We start from the raw sequence: 17613 nt of genomic DNA, 5'->3' as shown, positions 1-17613 counted from the left end.
TGATTAAGCTGTTTTGCGACATGTAACCATTTACATTCTGCATAAGGAGCCTGGCTCTCGAGCAGTATAAGCCTAGGTGTGCGAGAGTGTTAGAAAAGGCACTTTGCTGTTCGAGTGCGATGAAGTTGTCCATCGCCGGGGCGTCGGGATCATCGATGGGGGACTTGGGGGAAGGTTCGCCAGTGTTGTCAATGTTGATGGGGGGCTGGGGGATAACAGAGTAGCCCTCAGTTCATTGGATTGAGGAGGCCTTTTGTATTAGGAAGTGTACATCAGTCTGGAAACAAGTGGAGGGGGGGGGGGGGGTGATACATGATCATTGTTAGTTCTGTGATGGAAAAAGTGGGTTCCGAAGTGATCTCGATCCAGTTTTGTTCTCTGAAATGTTATACTTCCACTGGTCGTGACAGAGAAGACAAATGCTATGTACAGTATTTACAGGTTCATTGTACCAGGGAAGGTCCAACGAAGCACAACATCATTAATTATGTGACCACAGCTTAACGTCTCATACGAATGCGGCCTTTTTTGTTAGCATGTATGTCAGGTTAGCGACACAGCCAGAATCAAACTCATGGCGTGATAAAGAAAAGAACTGGTGATGTACTCACGGTGGTGTTCTCCCCTCTCATGCCATCATGCTTTTTGCTGGCGTCCCTCCTAACTTCCTTCATCGCAGACATATTCTCAGAGTAACTGTAAGAGAAAAGTTATAACAAATCATTAACTACATGCCAAACTTGTCCATTCTCTTAAAACCTATAAAATTTCCTGATTGAAGAAAAAATTGGGCATAGGTTCCACGCTCTGGCCCCTAACCAGGGAGCCACGGGCCATACGGCATTATTGACTCAATTTCAACAACTGGAAAGTACATGAAATATCATATCTATCATGTTGACTGATATTTTATACTGCTTTTCGCACAAAGCAAACATTGATCTTATTTAGGACCAACAGAGTCCAGAAAGAGGCTCATAAATTAGTGGCTTTACGCAAACATTCCCAAGGTAGAACACAATCATTTTACTCTTAAAGGGATGTCAAAAGTCTCCACATGTAAAAACATGGTTCTTTTCTAACTCTAGGATCTTAAAAACCCTCAAAACACAGAATACTGACGGTGAAAATTTTCAAATTACATAAAACTGTCGGTGAAAATTCTCAACATACAGAAAACCGACGGTAAAAATCCCCAGAAAACTGACGGTGGTAATCCACAAAATACAGAAAACTTAGACGGTGAAAAATCCCAAAATCACAGAAAACTGTCGGTGAAATTTTTACAATTTTCCCAGACGGAGCGTGAGGAAAACTAAGACCTACCTTTGCTGGAACATTACTGAACATTGGTCACTCTGACTTTGTAACATGAGAAGAATCTAAATTAGCAAATTTTAACTGTACACGTAAAGTAAATAGTCGACCATCACAAAGTTAAGATACTGTAACATTGTTTTGGTCCATGGCAACGCCCCCCTCCCCACCCCATATCAAAACACAACATTAGGACAACAAAATCATATCCTTTCTAACGGTACAAAAATAAACCCAAAATTTTGAAACATGGTTGAATGTTCTTCACAGTAACATAGCTTTAGTGCTAATATTTTCCATGGGAATTATATAACCCCCAACTTGTGTCTGCAAAGTTTTTGAACTTGTATCTTTAGAAGACCATAACCCACCCTATCACCATCCGTGTATTTGCTAAGTAACAGTCACAATCTCCTAAACTTTAACGTTACATCAACAAAACAAGACAAAAAGTTTTTCCACGGCTTAAAATGTACACGATGTGAAGTCCATCAATATACCATGAACCCAGCTGTGCTGTACTTATTCCTGGCGGTTCACAGTTTCCATACGGCACATTTTAAACCTGAGAATCGTGCAACAACTTTGACATATTCCCCACATTAATATACAGACTGGAAACCTCTGTTGGTCCGGTCCTGCACAGCTCCAGAATATCCCTCAAATTTGCAAAACAAACGCTGACAAACGTCAAGTCTCTATCACTGTTGTTTCTACAACATATCATCATAAAGTCTGTGTGATAATTTCCCGCTAAATCACAAATTAATCACGGAAAAATGCAAAAATGAAGCTCACCGTTTTTATCTCTGCCTTTTCTGTGTGACTGAATAAGTCGTCTGTGGTGTTGCTCCGAACGCCGTCTCTATGGCAACCCAGCTGAGCACAGGCAGACGGGAGGAATGATCTTGGAGTTGTGTTTCTACATTTCATAGAATAACACAGTATTTATGTTGTTGATTGTGAAACACTGACAGATATTCACTCCTCAGAGTCCCTTAACGCCTCTAAGGCCTCAGTGCTGTTTCAAAAATGTCAGTTTTGAAAAGATTTCGGACATTATTTTCTTAATTCTCAAGGTCATTATCCGGATAATTCCTGTTCGACCGTTCGCGGATGGATACAAAAATGGCAACTAGGTTGCGCGGTGTTTCCTACGTGTTTCCTACCGCACTATGTTTTGTCTTCGCAACTTTTTATGGAATCTAGCGGGTTTTCCAAAGGCCTTCATTATCCCAAGGCTTAAACATGAATAATTTAACCTAATGTCTGCTGATATCCATAATTTTGCTGCCTTGTTTTTCTTGGACCTATTTTTTTCGATGGATGAAGGTGAAACCCAAGAACGTCCTCCTGTCGCGCCATCTACTGACCCAAGTGTGAACTGCACGGAATAAGCACATGAATTTACCTGAACCGCAGAGACTGCAGTGCCTCTGCGGTCAGGAGCTGGAAGGCGGGTAGCCCACTGTCGCTCCTCCGGCGATCTCGGCCTCTATGTATCCGTCTATCTTGTTTTTGAAACAGTTCACTGTGTTCTGGATGACAACATCCGACGGGAGTTCATTCCAGGCTTTGAAGACTCTTACAGCAAAGCTGGGATCTCCTCCGGACTTCCAGTTTAGTGCAAGGTATTGAGAGTTCCAGGTGGTGTCCCCTGGTGTTATAGGGTGTGCACAATGGAGTAAAGAGCGTGTCTTTGTCAATCCCCTCGAGTCCCTTGACAGTTTTAAAGGCTTCGATCATGTCCCCTCTGAATCTTCTTACTTAGTGTTAGTACTTGATGTTCCTTTTGATAATTTCCAGGATTCTGTTTGCCTTTTTTACCGCATACCCCACATGGTGAGCTGGTTTTAAAGATTTGTCAAAGTGGACCCCTAGGTCTTTTTCAACTGTAGTTTCTCTGATGGGTACTCCATTCATATTGTATGTAAGCCCCAGGTTATTGTACCCTAGGTGCAATACAACACATTTGTTTACATTGAACAACATTTGCCACTGTTTCTCCCATGTACAAACTCTGTTTATATCTTCTTGCAATATACCAATACTGGAGTTTGACCTCAATTCTTGCCATAACTTTGTGTCATCAGCGAACTTGAGTGCCTTGGAGTTTGTTCCCTCTTCCAGGTCATTTATAAATGTTAAGAAAAGAACCGGCCCCAGTACCGACCCTTGCGGGACTCCACTTGTTACATCTTTCTCACATGAAGCTGTTCCGTTCACCACCACCCTCTGGGTTCGGCCCTTTAGCCACGCTTTGTTGAATATGTCAGCCAGCGGTTTTGCTATGGTTTCGCTGACTTCTTTTAGTAGAGTAGTGTACATATTGTCAGGTCCAGGTGCTTTACCTACTTTCAGCTTGTCTAACTCATTTCTAACCATCTCCTCTGTTATTATTACTGACTTTAGTCTCTCTTCCTCTTTCCTCTGGAAGACTGCTTGTGGTGTTGGTAGTTGATCTGTGTTTTCTTTAGTGAACACTGAGGCAAAATATTTATTCAGCAGTTCTGCTGTCTCCTGGTCTGATGTTACAACATTTCCCTGGGCGTCCGTCAAGGGACCAACAGTATCCATTGTCACTTTTTTGTTTCTAAGGACAAAGAAGGACTTAGGGTCATCTTTTATGTTTTGCCAATTTCTTCTCAAAGTCTCTTTTGGAAGTTCTGATAATGTTTTTTGTTTTTCTTTCTGCAATCTTGTATTTCAAGTATTTCTGATACTCTTTTGTACCTGATGAAATGAAAAGCTGGGTTCAGTCATATAATTGAAGAAAAAAATTTAGATGGATAAAAAGTACTTCACGAACAGTTTTTAATGGTTTAAAATCACAGGTTTTCTGACTTGTCCAGATTTTAGGCTGTTTTCGAGAACTCGTTTTCAATATTTAGCGACAAAACTGATTAACGTTACATGTGCACATAATTTGTCTCGGTGTAGGTGGTGTTACTCAGCTCATATGAGTTGTTTCATCTCTGGTTTCTGATGTTGTGATGTGAGGCTTCGCATTTCCTTGAGTCTGGGTCTACTCTGGAGTCAACAAGCGCCTTGCCAGGAGCAGGACGTGTTTTTGCCGTGCAGAAACCTGACAAGTACAAGCGGCATCATGTTGGGAGGGCAGCAGCAGTCCCAGACTGGTGACACGGGTGCTGGTAGGTTTGGGGATTTTCTCTTAGGACATTCTTTATCTTTTGCTTTCTTCTTCAAGCCATACAGATCGGCCCGATGACTGCCACGGGCCTCACTATCCTACCGAATACTGGCAAAAACTACTCCTGGATGTACTACTTCTACGACTACTAACGTCTCCGGTCCTAACCCCGACTTATGTTCTACATGAACACCCACTTGTTTTGTAAATGTGCACTTGACACTAAACCATTGTGAGCTGAGCTTCAATCCTGTACTGTACATATAACCAAGATTAAAGCTTTACAGAAGTTACTATTGCTACAATAGTCAAAGGACAATATGTATAAAACGTTTGTAAAAAGTAGAGTTAGTTAAACTAGGTTTTCTACAGACGAGTGTATACAAATCTGTAATTTTCCACCAGGCGCCACACCCATGCAGCAGCCTCAGACTGATTGGCAGGGTTGTTTTTTCACATTTTTATTCACAAATCATAAATTACAGAACATTGAAAGCTTTTCGCCTACACACTTGTATCACTATATTACATAAGACAAAATATACACCACTAAAAACAATCATTATAAAATATTAACCCTAGCATTTCCTTACCATTTCACACACTAGTCTACCTTTTTACTAAATTATTTAGGGATATACACTATCTAATATAACACATTTACATATTGTAGCAGGGGCCATTACCACTGGCTTTTTTGGCTAGGGTTTGCTCCCCAGGACTTTTTTTACAGGGGTGTTTTATCCCCCCTGGATTTTGTGCTAGGGTTTCTTCCCTAGGACCTCTGTGCAGGGGTGTCATCCCTGGGTTTCTGTGCAGGGTTTTCCTTCCCTGGTTTCAATTTTACACATATCACAAATTTACATAAATATTACTCAAACATTCCCATTTGCAAAACAAATCAGCAGATTTACAAATACAAGAACGACAAATCACAAGTATAAACACATCAAGTATAAATAAAACACGTTATACATAAAGATACCACTATCTTAGCACTAACAAACTCACAAAAACATCAGAACTTGCGATGTTACAAATACAACATTTAAGGCTTACACAAACCTAAACAAAACTAGAGAGCAAACAGGAAAAAAGCAACCATCAGCTTATCCAGAAAAAATAAACAAACAAGCAAAAACAATCTTAGATAAACAGTGATCAGTGTTACTGCACAACATACACATCAAAACAACATCAGGCTACAGATACAGAAACATCATGTACTTACTAGTTCAAAACATCACATAATTTACTTTTGGACAAATGACTGTGACAACAGTGACAACTAGAGAGCAACAAACTCACAGAGCACTGACATCATCAACAGTTAAGAATACTCTTACCTTGAATTGGTACAATGCCAAATACGTCTGTCATTCCAAAAGTCCCAAAGAAAAATATTAAAGATGTCATATTTCATTAATTTCACCTCGTTATCTTTATAATGTACCCACGATTTGAAAATAGCAAATTTTGCTAAAGTCACCACTTTGTTGGCTGACCTTTGACCTATATTCATAACCTAGAAAAATGGTTGACTTGACAATCTTTACTTTAACCCCCTTTTGAAATAGAAAGTTCTCAATCTTCTGCCAGAAATGTTTAAGTCGTTTACATTCTATAAACATGTGCACATAATTCTCCTCTACCTTACATACCTCACAAGTAGGGCTGTATACTTCACCTGTCTGATCTTTTACTTTACATTTATTTAGTTTAGATTTACAAGGCAAAATTTGGTGCAAAAGTTTTAACTTAAATTCTCTTAGCTTATTTTCTTTAATATCTACCGTTAGACTTTTCCACATTAGCTGTTTATTCAATGTAATGACATTGAGGAATTTATTCAATGTAATGACATTGAGGAATTCCCCAAGTTATCAATAATTTTTCTCTCTGTAAATATTTGCTTATTTAAATGATTATATATAACGTTAGTTTTAGATATGGCTTTCCCTACTGTATAAATTTATCTTAAAGCATCCTAATTTGTGTTGGTTGGTTTTCTACTTCATTTTTTGGTAAGAATACGGAACCAATTTTGCTTTCCATTCTTTTGGTATTGCTTGAAGAAGGTTATTTTGTTCAGCTAAAAGTTTTTGGTGTCTCTTAATTTCTCCAATAGTGTCCTTGCTAATATAAATCTACCATTAGGGAAAACATCTTTAATATGTATTAGGCCTGCTTTTATCCAGTTTTTTTTATATAAAACAAAGTTTTCTTCTTTAAAATGATATCATGATTACCCCAAATGATTTCATTTAGAATTTCCTCTAATAATTGTGGTTGTTTACTTACTTCCCCTCCTGCTTTATGCCAAGCAAGGACAACAGCTTTATAGAAGTTAGGTATTATTGGGATTTCTGGACAATGATTTTTAATTGAGAAATTCATTTTGAAAATCAAATTGTCATCCCCATAATATTTACGGTAAAAGTTGGGAATTAATGTCCACTGGGCCATGGGTCCATTACAAAATCTCCTGACCCATGAAGCCAGTAGACCTTGGATCTGACATCTAACATTAACCATGTTTATTCCACCTTCACAACAATCACCAATTGTACAGTTTCTAGAGATTCTATATTGTTTATTATTCCAAAGATAGTTCCATAATGTCCTCTCTATCTTCCTTATTGCCCATTCTGGGGTATTTAATTCAAAAAGTTATAAATTAGCTGGGCCAATGCAAGTTGTTTAATGACTACTACTTTACCATATAGGGTTAATTTTCTACTGTTCCATAAGTAAAGGGTGTTATTTAGCTTCTCTATTTTCTTCTCCCAATTTAAGAGTTCACATAAACTTGGGTCATGGCCAAAGTAAACACCAAGTGCTTTAAGAGGTTGTTTTGTCCAATCTAAGTCTAAAATTCTTTTATCACTTTTCTCCCACACACCTATCCACGTAGTTAGGGTTTTAGATTCATTAAGTTTAGTTCCTGCTACTTGACTGAATTCTGTTGTAACCTCTACTGCATTCATTATTGAATTTTCTGCTAAGATTAATGTTGTATCATCAGCTACCTGGCTTATTTTGATTTCTTTACTACTCTCATTATGTGGAACTAAGATCCCATTTATATCTGTAGAAGTTCTAATCTTGGTGGCCATAATTTCTGTCACTAATATAAACAACAGACATGATAATGGGCAACCCTGTCTTATACATCGGCTTAATTCTATTGGCTCTGATACCCAGCCGTTATTTAATATATTACAATATGTATCTGTGTATAGTATTTTTATCCAATCTATAAATGTTGGGCCAAAGTTAAATTTGTGTAGAGTTTTGTACATGAAATCTCTATTTAAAGAGTAAAAGGCTTTTTCAAAATCTAAAAACAAAAGAGCTCCAGACTTTCTTTCAAGTTTAGAATAAAATAGTATGTCATTTATGATTCTGATGTTTTGTCCAATGAAACGACCTTTGATATATGCCGTTTGACTTTTGAAGTTTTGAAAGTACCGTTTTAACTCTATTAGCTAAGGTAATTTTTTTGTTTGATAGCCCTCTAAAAGTACTAGGGGCCCTAGGCTGCTCCAAAAGTGTTTTAGAAATTTAGAAGGAAGTCCATTAGGCTCTGGGGCTTTATTATTTTTCATTCCATTTAAAGCTTGCTCACATTCTTCTAAGGTTATCGGTTTATCTAATTCATTTCTTTCATCATCATTAAGTGTATTATCTAGTGTTATATCTGACAAATATCTACATTATCTGGATTAATATCATCCTGGCTATATAGGTCCTTATAGAAGTTTACAGTTGCTGCTAAGATTTCATGTTGATTAGAAATGTCCAATGTTTCCTTGTTTTAGCAAATCTATGTTTGATTTAGTTATGTTTTTCCTTTCTAAATTGAGAAAAAAATTAGAGCATTTCTCTCCCTCTTTGATCCATTTTGTCTTGACCTTATGTATGCTCCTTTAGCCCTTGTTTCATATAATTTGTCTATCTGCAATTTTTTCTTTTCTAATTTATTCTTAGTTAGTAAATCTGCCTCACTATCCTCCTCATTTTCTAAAACTTCAGTTAGTGTTTTTATTTTGGTTATCAGATCATTCTCCTTTTGTCTATTTTTAACAGCTCTCTTCTTACAGTAGGAAATGGAGAATTCTGTGATCCTTACATAGCATAATTCCAATAGTAAACAATGGGGTAAGTCAGACTCTTTGGTTATTGTGTTTTTGATTAGTTGTCTAATCTCATTACAATACTCTTCCTCTTTAAGAATTTCAGTGTTAAGTTTCCAATAGTTAGGGCCTCTATCTTTTGCTGTGTTGCATATTTTAAGAAAAATCGCATTATGGTCTGTCTTTACACTAGGTCTAATATCACATCTTCTGACTGGACTTACCATGGTTTTTGAAATAAACCAATAGTCTAATCTGCATGAAACTTTATGGAAGTTATCCCTATAGGTAAACTATCTAAGCCGATTATTTGTCTCCCGCCAAATATCACAAAGGTCTAGAGATGAACAGAACTTTCTGAAAGCTACTGATGACTGTTCTACATCAGTCATTCTTCCTCCTTTTTTTATCTATCTCACTATGGTACACTGCATTATAATCACCCCTTGTAGTGTCATTATTAAGCTGTCTATTATCATCTATCCATGAAGCCGTTTTCCCCAACCCCATCTATGAATCCGGAGCAGGTGAAACGTTTTCAAGCCCTTGTCATGCTTTAATCTTGTCGCTTTTCTCTTTGTCTAAGGCAAAGTTTATGCAAGTCGAGTATAATTTTTTAAATTGCATCTTTGTATTTCTATTTACTATACAAATGTAACGGAAAAACACTTTTGTTGTTGTCGTTTTTTTAATAGCTTTAGGCAAAATTGACATGTTGTAAGATGCAGCAATTTTTACTTCCTAATGTATAAATTATGTGGTAGATTTATGTCGTTTTTGACAAACAGATAATATGTTGGTGAACTTAATCGCATCAAACTTTTTCAATATTTTTTTCTAGGCACCGCACCCATGGAGGAGCCTCAGACTGATTGGCAGGCACGTGCGGACGCCGCTGCAAGTTTACCCAACCCTATGTACGCCTCCCGAGCAGGTAAAACATTTTCAAGTCCGCTTACGGGCGTCCTGGTCGTGTTTTGTTTTTGGTTCTCACTTTGCATCTTGTTCTAAGGTAAATTTCACACAAGTCGGGTATCAGTCATAGTTTTTTTTTAAATGGGCTCGTTATATTTGCTACAAATGGCAACAAAAATAGATGTTGTCGTTAGTCTCTACCAGACTCCCTGGGTCGCCCGCTGTTCCCTAGCCGGCTGTACTTCCCTGGCCGGCTTACTCCTCTATTTGTTCCATTTCTACGGTTTTCCCAGCGACCTATGGAGTCTGGTAGAGACTAGTTGTTTCTTGTGTTAAAAGCTCTTAGGCAGTAATGACATGTTGTAAGATTTTATACTTGACATGGAACGGATAATGTGGTAATTTTGGTACTCAGATTACGTGGTTTGTAAGCTTATTCGCACCAGCTTTGCTATTTGCGACAGCATACATTTTTGTAATTTTGCTTGACACCGCACCCTTGGAAAATTGATTGGCTTGTAAAAAAAATGTAATTTTGCCAGGCACCACACTCATGGAGGAGTCTCAGACTGCGGCGTCCTTTTCGTGCCAAGCTTTGTGTTTCTTACTTTGTGCTTAAGCCGGCTGTTGTACAGTACCAGGGAACATGGGAATGCGTAATACATATCATACTTTGAATAATTTCATACTTTTAAAAATTGGTTTGCATGTCCCATGTCCTAAAGCAGCCTCTAAAAAGTGGACGAAACGCGTCAGACGATGCTGGAAATGTTGGCAAATCTCGAGTCCTGTGGTCGTCGTGTTCATCGCTGTTCTCTCGTCCTATTTTGCAGGTCAGTTTCCCTTTTTCTAATTTATTGAACATAGCTTAGTAAAGCTTGGAACATACCTTTGAAATACCAAATATCTTAGCATGAAAGCTCATCTGTGTTGATATAATACATATTGAAGTTCTTAACTGTCATTCAACACAAAAGAATTCTCACCTCGATTTTTCGGTCGCACTTCCGTCGACCTTCGTCAGGAGTGATTCAATTACTCTGAGCACGTGACCTAGGGACACGTGACTCGAGTAATGAATCATAGATGCCTTGCAATCGGTATTGGCCCCAGTCTCTGTTAATAAGTGTCGGTTGGTGTGCTCTTATGTAGATGGCCTCCTTTATCCCCCTCGCGAAGTAATCCGGTTCAGTATCCAATATTTGTGCTTTGTCCAAGGTGATGAAATGTCCCGGCGACTCAATATTAATGTGCTGCGACACCTCTGACGAGGCCGAGCTCGGTCTCCTGTGCTCCAAAAACCTAGTCTTTAGAGAGCGCTCAGTTTCCCCAATGTATGATTCTTGGCAGGGACCCCGGGTATTTCTACCCTGACATATTACGCCACACTTATCCTCCTTCTTTGTTTTGTCTTTTGGTGCCACCAGTGACTGTCATAGGGTTCATGTTGGTCAAAAACAGGTTTGTATCTTGTTGCTCGTGAAAATCCTACGGAGGCCTTCCGAAACGCCCTTCACGTAGGGCAGGACAACCAATGCTCTGTTGTTCTGTCGTGTGGCAAGGTTCGGGTTGTGGTCACGGGGAACGGTGGATTTAGGTGTGGCGGCTTTGTTTATAGCCCAAGACGGGTACCCACACTGCTTAAGTGCTTGTGTTACGTGTAATGTTTCTTTTTGTCTGTGATAATAGTATTGGTACGATGTAAAAGTGTTCTGACTAAGCTAAGTTGTGCTCTAAGGGGTGATTAGACTCAAAGTTCAAATACGTGTCCCTAGGTCACGTGCTCAGAGTAGTTGAATCACTCCTGACGAAGGTCGACGGAAGTTCGACCGAAAATTCGAGGTGAGAATTCTTTGGTGTTGAATGACAGTTAAGAACTTCAATATACCAAATATCTTGTATGTTTTTATTATGCTCTAGTATCATGCAAAGCTTCACCACCGTGATTTTCTTTTTTTGCCGACACAGTCAGATTCACCGTTGTTGAAGAGCTGGGAAAGCTGCAGGCCCGTATGCCGGAGCTGGAAGGTAAGTACAATGCGGTTTGAACTTTATGATAGTTGCAATCTTGCAATCTGTGGATGAATACAAAAGCATATTTTGAGGTTCACCATCTTTGCCAGGAAGTTCATGTTTTTTGGAACGATGTTTGTGATTTAACAGCATAGCTCCAGCATTAATTGGATTGTTCTGAAATGTAGAATGTGATTTGGCCTTGAGACATGCCAGAACGTTGCGTTAAGTTCGTGTAAAGAAGCTGCATTTTTTTCTGATTTCTTCCAAGGTAAGGGCCACAGATATCATTAGAAACGGGCCTGATTCCTGAGGCCATATGTGATAACAGTTATGACTGCCTGGTGCAACAGGGACCGTTGGGCCGTCACAGATGGTATGTTTGGATCTTCTATAAGGTTGATTCTATCTTTTCAGGAGACAAAGCTCTGCCTGTTGGGCTCCCTGGGCCATCCGGACCTCCGGGAGAAAAGGGAGCCATGGGGCCAGCTGGCCCTCTAGGAGAAAAGGGAGCCATGGGGCCAGCTGGCCTTCCCGGAGAAAAGGGAGCCATGGGGCCAGCTGGACATCCCGGAGAAAAGGGCGCCATTGGGCCAGCTGGACATCCCGGAGAAAAGGGCACCATGGGGCCAGCTGGCCCTCAAGGGGAAAAGGGCACCATGGGGCCAGCTGGCCCTCAAGGAGAAAAGGGAGCCATGGGGCCAGCTGGACATCCCGGAGAAAAGGGCGCCATTGGGCCAGCTGGACATCCCGGAGCAAAAGGGCGCCATTGGGCCAGCTGGACATCCCGGAGCAAAAGGGCACCATGGGGCCAGCTGGCCCTCAAGGAGAAAGGGGAGCCATGGGGCCAGCTGGCCTTCCAGGTGAAAAGGGAGCCATGGGGCCAGCTGGCCTTGTGGGAAAGGACGTGCCGCCCGGTCCAAAAGGTATGTCCAAGAGTTCAATTACTGTCAGACCGACTGAACTTTTAGGTGATGCACTTATTCCATCACGTGCCGAAAGCTGTTTGCGCAGTTACAGGTTCGCGATAGCGACACCTCTTATAAATCCATCCGCATTGACGGCAGCTGTCATCTCTTAGTTTCAATTCTGTAGTTCCGTCATGGATTACTAGTCGGCGCTTCAGGGCCGCGGAATCGGTGAATACTGAAGGCACACAATCTTTGAAATCTGCCAAATGTACAATAATCAATGTACAAAAGTTATGTATATCTGCGATGTTGATTTTCTTAATAAAGAAAAAGAAAGATCGCCAAAGAAGTCAGTTTAAGTTCAACACCAATACGTTAAATGATTAAAATAATTCCAAACATAACTTGACATAAAAAGCACATGCAATGGTCACTCCTGAAAGTTATATCACCTACTTCAAACCTTCTCCCGTCATAATAAAATTGCACTAAAACGCAACCCTATCCGTATTTGCTGACACAGATGCTAATTTTGACTTGTTCATTCCTCTCATTTTCTTCACCTTTAACAAAATAAATGTTATTGTGACAATCAATCAGTATTCAGTGCGGTAACATGTCCGGATCCTTCCAATATCTCATGGCACTGCGAATCTTTCTTACAGCATCTTGCCCCCGTTGGTACAAAATGTGGCATGGAATCTGCTACAAGGCCTTTAAGATAGCAAAGACCTTCATTGATGCGACTGAAACCTGTGGTGAAGACGGCGGTACCCTCGCCATGCCGAGAGACGCTGAGACCAACGACTTCCTGATCTCCTTGTACAAGTCCAGGAATGCCGTCTGGATCGGCCTGCACCGTCAGCACCAAGAGGGGAACTTTCAGTGGGTGGACGGTTCTGCACTTCGTGACTACAACTCGTGGGCTCCGGCAGAACCAGATGGCTCCGGTGCTTAAGTTGTCTACTCCAAACATCCGAAAGGCGGCAGGTGGATCGACTGGAAATGTAGCGACAGGTTTTACTTCGTTTGCCAAGTCGTCCCAGGTACGTCATGTGAAGCTAACTTTGATGGAAATTCATCAAATGAGCTTTACTACTCATTTGATCTACCCCCCCTCTCTCTCTATGTATTTTACTACTCTGTCACTCAGTCCGACAGTTTAACGGCAATCTTTAGATAATTTGAAAATAATCATGACATATCAGTCGTAAGTTTAAGATAATTTGGGGAGAGTATAGGGTCGTAGAACTCCAGTTTAGAAATGGATTTATCATAGGCCTGTTGACCACGCACACGTCTTCACCCCTCTGTTTAACTGCACCTCTTTTCCTCAGCCCAACCAGCCATAGAATAAGGTCTCCCTGTCTGTTTACTTATCGCTAAGGCCTCGACTACATGGATACTTTCAATCACGGCTAAACACACAGAGTATGGCATACCGAACTATAGGTTCTTTATTTCTGTTCTTTCACATCTCCTTTGGTGTAAATTGTCATATACAGTTTGGAAACATTTTTTTCAAAGAAGTTGATGAACATATTAATTTTTGTGTGTGGCAAATTACAATAAGGGATTATCATTTATGTTGCAAACAACCTAAAAGACAAATCATCTTATAAATATCACATTCTTTTCATGGTTGTTTTTTGTTGTTACAGGACGTCTATAGACGACAGGCCGATCTCTCGCCACTGCTCTGAAACGGCTATTCGGCAACCTGAAATGTTAAAGCTGGACCCTGGAATGGAACCGATGGGCCAACTTAGAAAGTTTAAATAGTTTAATTGCTTTTTTTTAGCCAACTGTATTGAAACAATTATTGAATACAACATGCACCTGTAGAATGTTGATCAAACCTTAGAAATAACGTAGTAGGAAGGTTTGGTACACAGATTTCTGGATTTGATCTGACTTTAAACAAGTGCTTTTGAAAAAATCAGCCATTTTTTACTCAAAAGGAACAGAGTATTTATCACCCTTCACGCCTCACGGTGAAAATGGTGAAAAATTGACAGATTTGATATTTAGATTGCATGACATAATTAAAAAGTATCATCTGTAAATGTATTCCAAGAAATAACGAAATGTTCTAAAAAGAAGGAAAAAATGAAACTAGATGTTAGAGTCCATAACGTTTAAAGTTTGTATGTGATTGAGCACATAACTTTTGTAAGAACATTGATTTAGAAAAATGTCATCTGTAAATGTATTCCAAGAAATAACTAAATGTTTTCAAAAGAAGGAAAAAAATGAAACTATATGTTAGAGTCCATAACGTTTAAAGTTTGTATGTAATTGAGCACGTAACTTTTGTAAGAACATTGATTTAGAAAAATGTCATCTGTAAATGTATTCCAAGAAATAACTCAATGTTCTAAAAAGAAGGAAAAAAATGAAACTATATGTTAGAGTCCATAACGTTCAAAGTTTGTATGTGATTGAGCACATAACTTTTGTAAGAACATTGATTTAGAAAAATGTCATCTGTAAATGTATTCCAAGAAATAACTCAATGTTTTCAAAAGAAGGAAAAATTGAAACTAGATGTTAGATTCTAAGATGTTTAAAGTTTGTATGAGCACATAACTTTTGTAGGAACACTGAGTGATTTGACTTATATATGAGGCTCAGAAGCGGCTTGTATAAGAAAAATCCTGTATGTAGAAGGAAAAATCCTCTGGTAAAATTACAGCACGTTCCGAATGCATGTATGTAGCATTGGGTTTTGGTCATATAGAAACTGAGATGGGTTTGAATCTGATCTGATGTTGAGCAGATATCCGATGTTGAGCAGATACATGATGAAAAGAAGATTTCAATAAGAAACAAAGAATAGAAGATTCGGATAAGAAGCATGTAACTCGTCCGATGTGCAGAATGCTCTACAGATACAGAGAAAAGTTAATGAAAGATGTGTAAAAGGCAGTAGACGAGAATAAAAAAAATGTGTTCGTGATGAAAGTTTGTTGTGCCTTTTCTATTCTTATTGCGCAGGTTTATATACATTGCACTCATTTGAAAGTAAACTAGATCTTTGAATTCTTCTTGATGATTATCTCGTTTGAAAACTAATGTTTTGTGAAAGAACCTCGAGTTTTTCACAAACTATGCAACGAAGGGACGCCATTGAAACGTTGAGAACAAAGGTAAAATAAAACCCTTTAAAGCTACTTTATCCACGGGTTTGACGTGCAGATCAGTTGTTGATGGTAGAAAACTGTGATTCCTGTAGGACCAAACGATGAGCAGGATCCTATCGGTTTTTGTACTCAGTGCGGTTTCACCTGAACTCACTTTTGAATCTGAGCTTCGACGTGAAATCAAACACACTCGGCACAAAAAGTTTGGAATATCAACTTTGGTATGTCATATTTCCGTTATTTATGCATCAATTTCAATGTGTTATATATCAATAGAAAGCTTGTGTGATTTTCTTTCCTATGGTATCAAACTTATTATGATTGTAAACACATGAAACGAGCACAAGGCCTGCTTACGTGCGTGGGTCACGAAAAAAAAGTGCCCAAATTCCCCTACTTCTGTTCAACACTGCATCATCCTGTTGATATTGGCGCGTGTGTCACTGGTTCAATCAATCCTCTTTTCACCTCACATTTGGTATACGGAACAAACAAGGTTTTAGTACACTTGAGTAGAGTTCATCTGCCCTTTAGATAGTTGGATGGCAGAATCAAAGCGTGGATGCGGCAAGGAGAACCGCACGCTGACTAGGCAAGAGTAACTTTCGGCATTTGGTGGTGGAGGCAGCGTCATGGTGTGGGGCGGTATTAACCACCATAGGAAAAACAAGACTCGTCATCATTCCAGGCAAATTAATGTGGTGACATATAGGGACACCATTCTCCATCCAGGAGCAACATTCCACCTCTTCAATATTGGACCAAATACCATTCTGCAAGATTACAACAGTCAACACCAGTCCACAGAGAGCAAGGACCATTGGATGCTGGAATAGCCTTCCTACAGCTTATGGCTAGCACTCGATTGATCACCTCTTGCCATGGTTAAGATTTTTTGCTTGAATAAAGAGTAATTATAGTAGCTTTGATTGATATGTCCTGTTTATTCAACTTGCCTTCATTCACAAGTCAATACTGATGGAAGAAAATGAGCAGAATGGAGTGATTGACTTTAGTAGAGTAATTTTGGCACTTTATCTTTAGGACCCCCTGTACGTAAGCAGGCCTAGTCCTCGTTCCATGAATTTACACTCATAAAATACTCCACTCAGATATGTTAAAAAGAAACTTGGATGTTCTGTATACCAAACATTAGGTGATAAAAGGATTGATTGAATCATTGTCACCCGCGGCCATAACAACGGTTGAACCGGACGATACAGTTTTGAACAGAAACGGGGGAATTTGGGCACTTTTTTTTCGTGACCCACTCACGTTAGCAGGCCTAGTGTATGTTCCATGAGTTAACAATGATAATGAGTTTGATACCATTGGAAAGAAAATCATGCAAGCTTTCTATAGATATATAATATATTGAAATTGATGCAGAAACAATATAAATATGATCAACCGAAGTTGATATTCCAAACTTTTTGTGCTGAGTGTAGTATCAGGAAAGCAACAGACCAATTTCCTCTGCAACAGGGTGTGTCGGAAAAACGCGAGGTTGTCATTTCCCGCATTTACAGAACCTGGGACGGACAGTTTTTTGTGGCTTTCCGTGGGCCTCCCCCAGAAACTAGATACATGTAATATGAAATGTTTGAATTATACATAATAAAATCAAACAGAGTTATCAAATGAAATTCATGAAATTCATTATGACATTAAGTATCTCAATGAAACAGGAGTTACATTACAAATGAATAAAAAAAAATCTGTTTTGTTTAACTTTCTTCAGCAAGTGAAAGTAATGCTTAGGTGATTATGCAGTTTGTTAGTGTAAAATTAATAAATTGTGTTTACACGACTTAGTCTGAAGGAAGCAGATACTGTTTGTTTGACTGTAGTGGGTCACCATGCTGCCCGGTGTCCAACCTGTCAAGCATTTGCCGCAACACTTCTTGGGAGTTAACCCCATATATAAACCCTAACCCTAACCTTAAACCTAACCCTGACCCTAACACTGACCATAACCCTGACCATAACCCTAACCCTAACCCTAACCCTAACCCGAACCTTAAACC

At 39.4% G+C, this 17613-nt stretch overlaps 1 protein-coding gene and 2 long non-coding RNA genes across 3 annotated transcripts in view; 2 read left to right on the top strand and 1 right to left on the bottom strand.

The window, feature by feature from the left end:
• Nucleotides 1-17613, bottom strand: part of LOC118416396 (putative uncharacterized protein DDB_G0271606) — a 131415-nt gene that overhangs the window by 19244 nt on the left and 94558 nt on the right. The gene's annotated exons all lie outside the window — the stretch shown is intronic.
• On the top strand, nt 10246-12156 carry LOC118415831. The gene is made up of 3 exons (XR_004831150.1): nt 10246-10352; nt 11488-11547; nt 11950-12156. It is a non-coding gene; the product is annotated as an uncharacterized LOC118415831 (long non-coding RNA).
• LOC118415832 lies at nt 12442-15402 on the top strand. The gene is made up of 3 exons (XR_004831151.1): nt 12442-12458; nt 13109-13489; nt 14105-15402. It is a non-coding gene; the product is annotated as an uncharacterized LOC118415832 (long non-coding RNA).

The sequence above is a fragment of the Branchiostoma floridae genome, chromosome 5 (assembly GCF_000003815.2).
Source record: "Branchiostoma floridae strain S238N-H82 chromosome 5, Bfl_VNyyK, whole genome shotgun sequence".
NCBI lineage: Eukaryota > Metazoa > Chordata > Leptocardii > Amphioxiformes > Branchiostomatidae > Branchiostoma > Branchiostoma floridae.
This window is presented reverse-complemented; position numbering and strand designations above follow the sequence as displayed.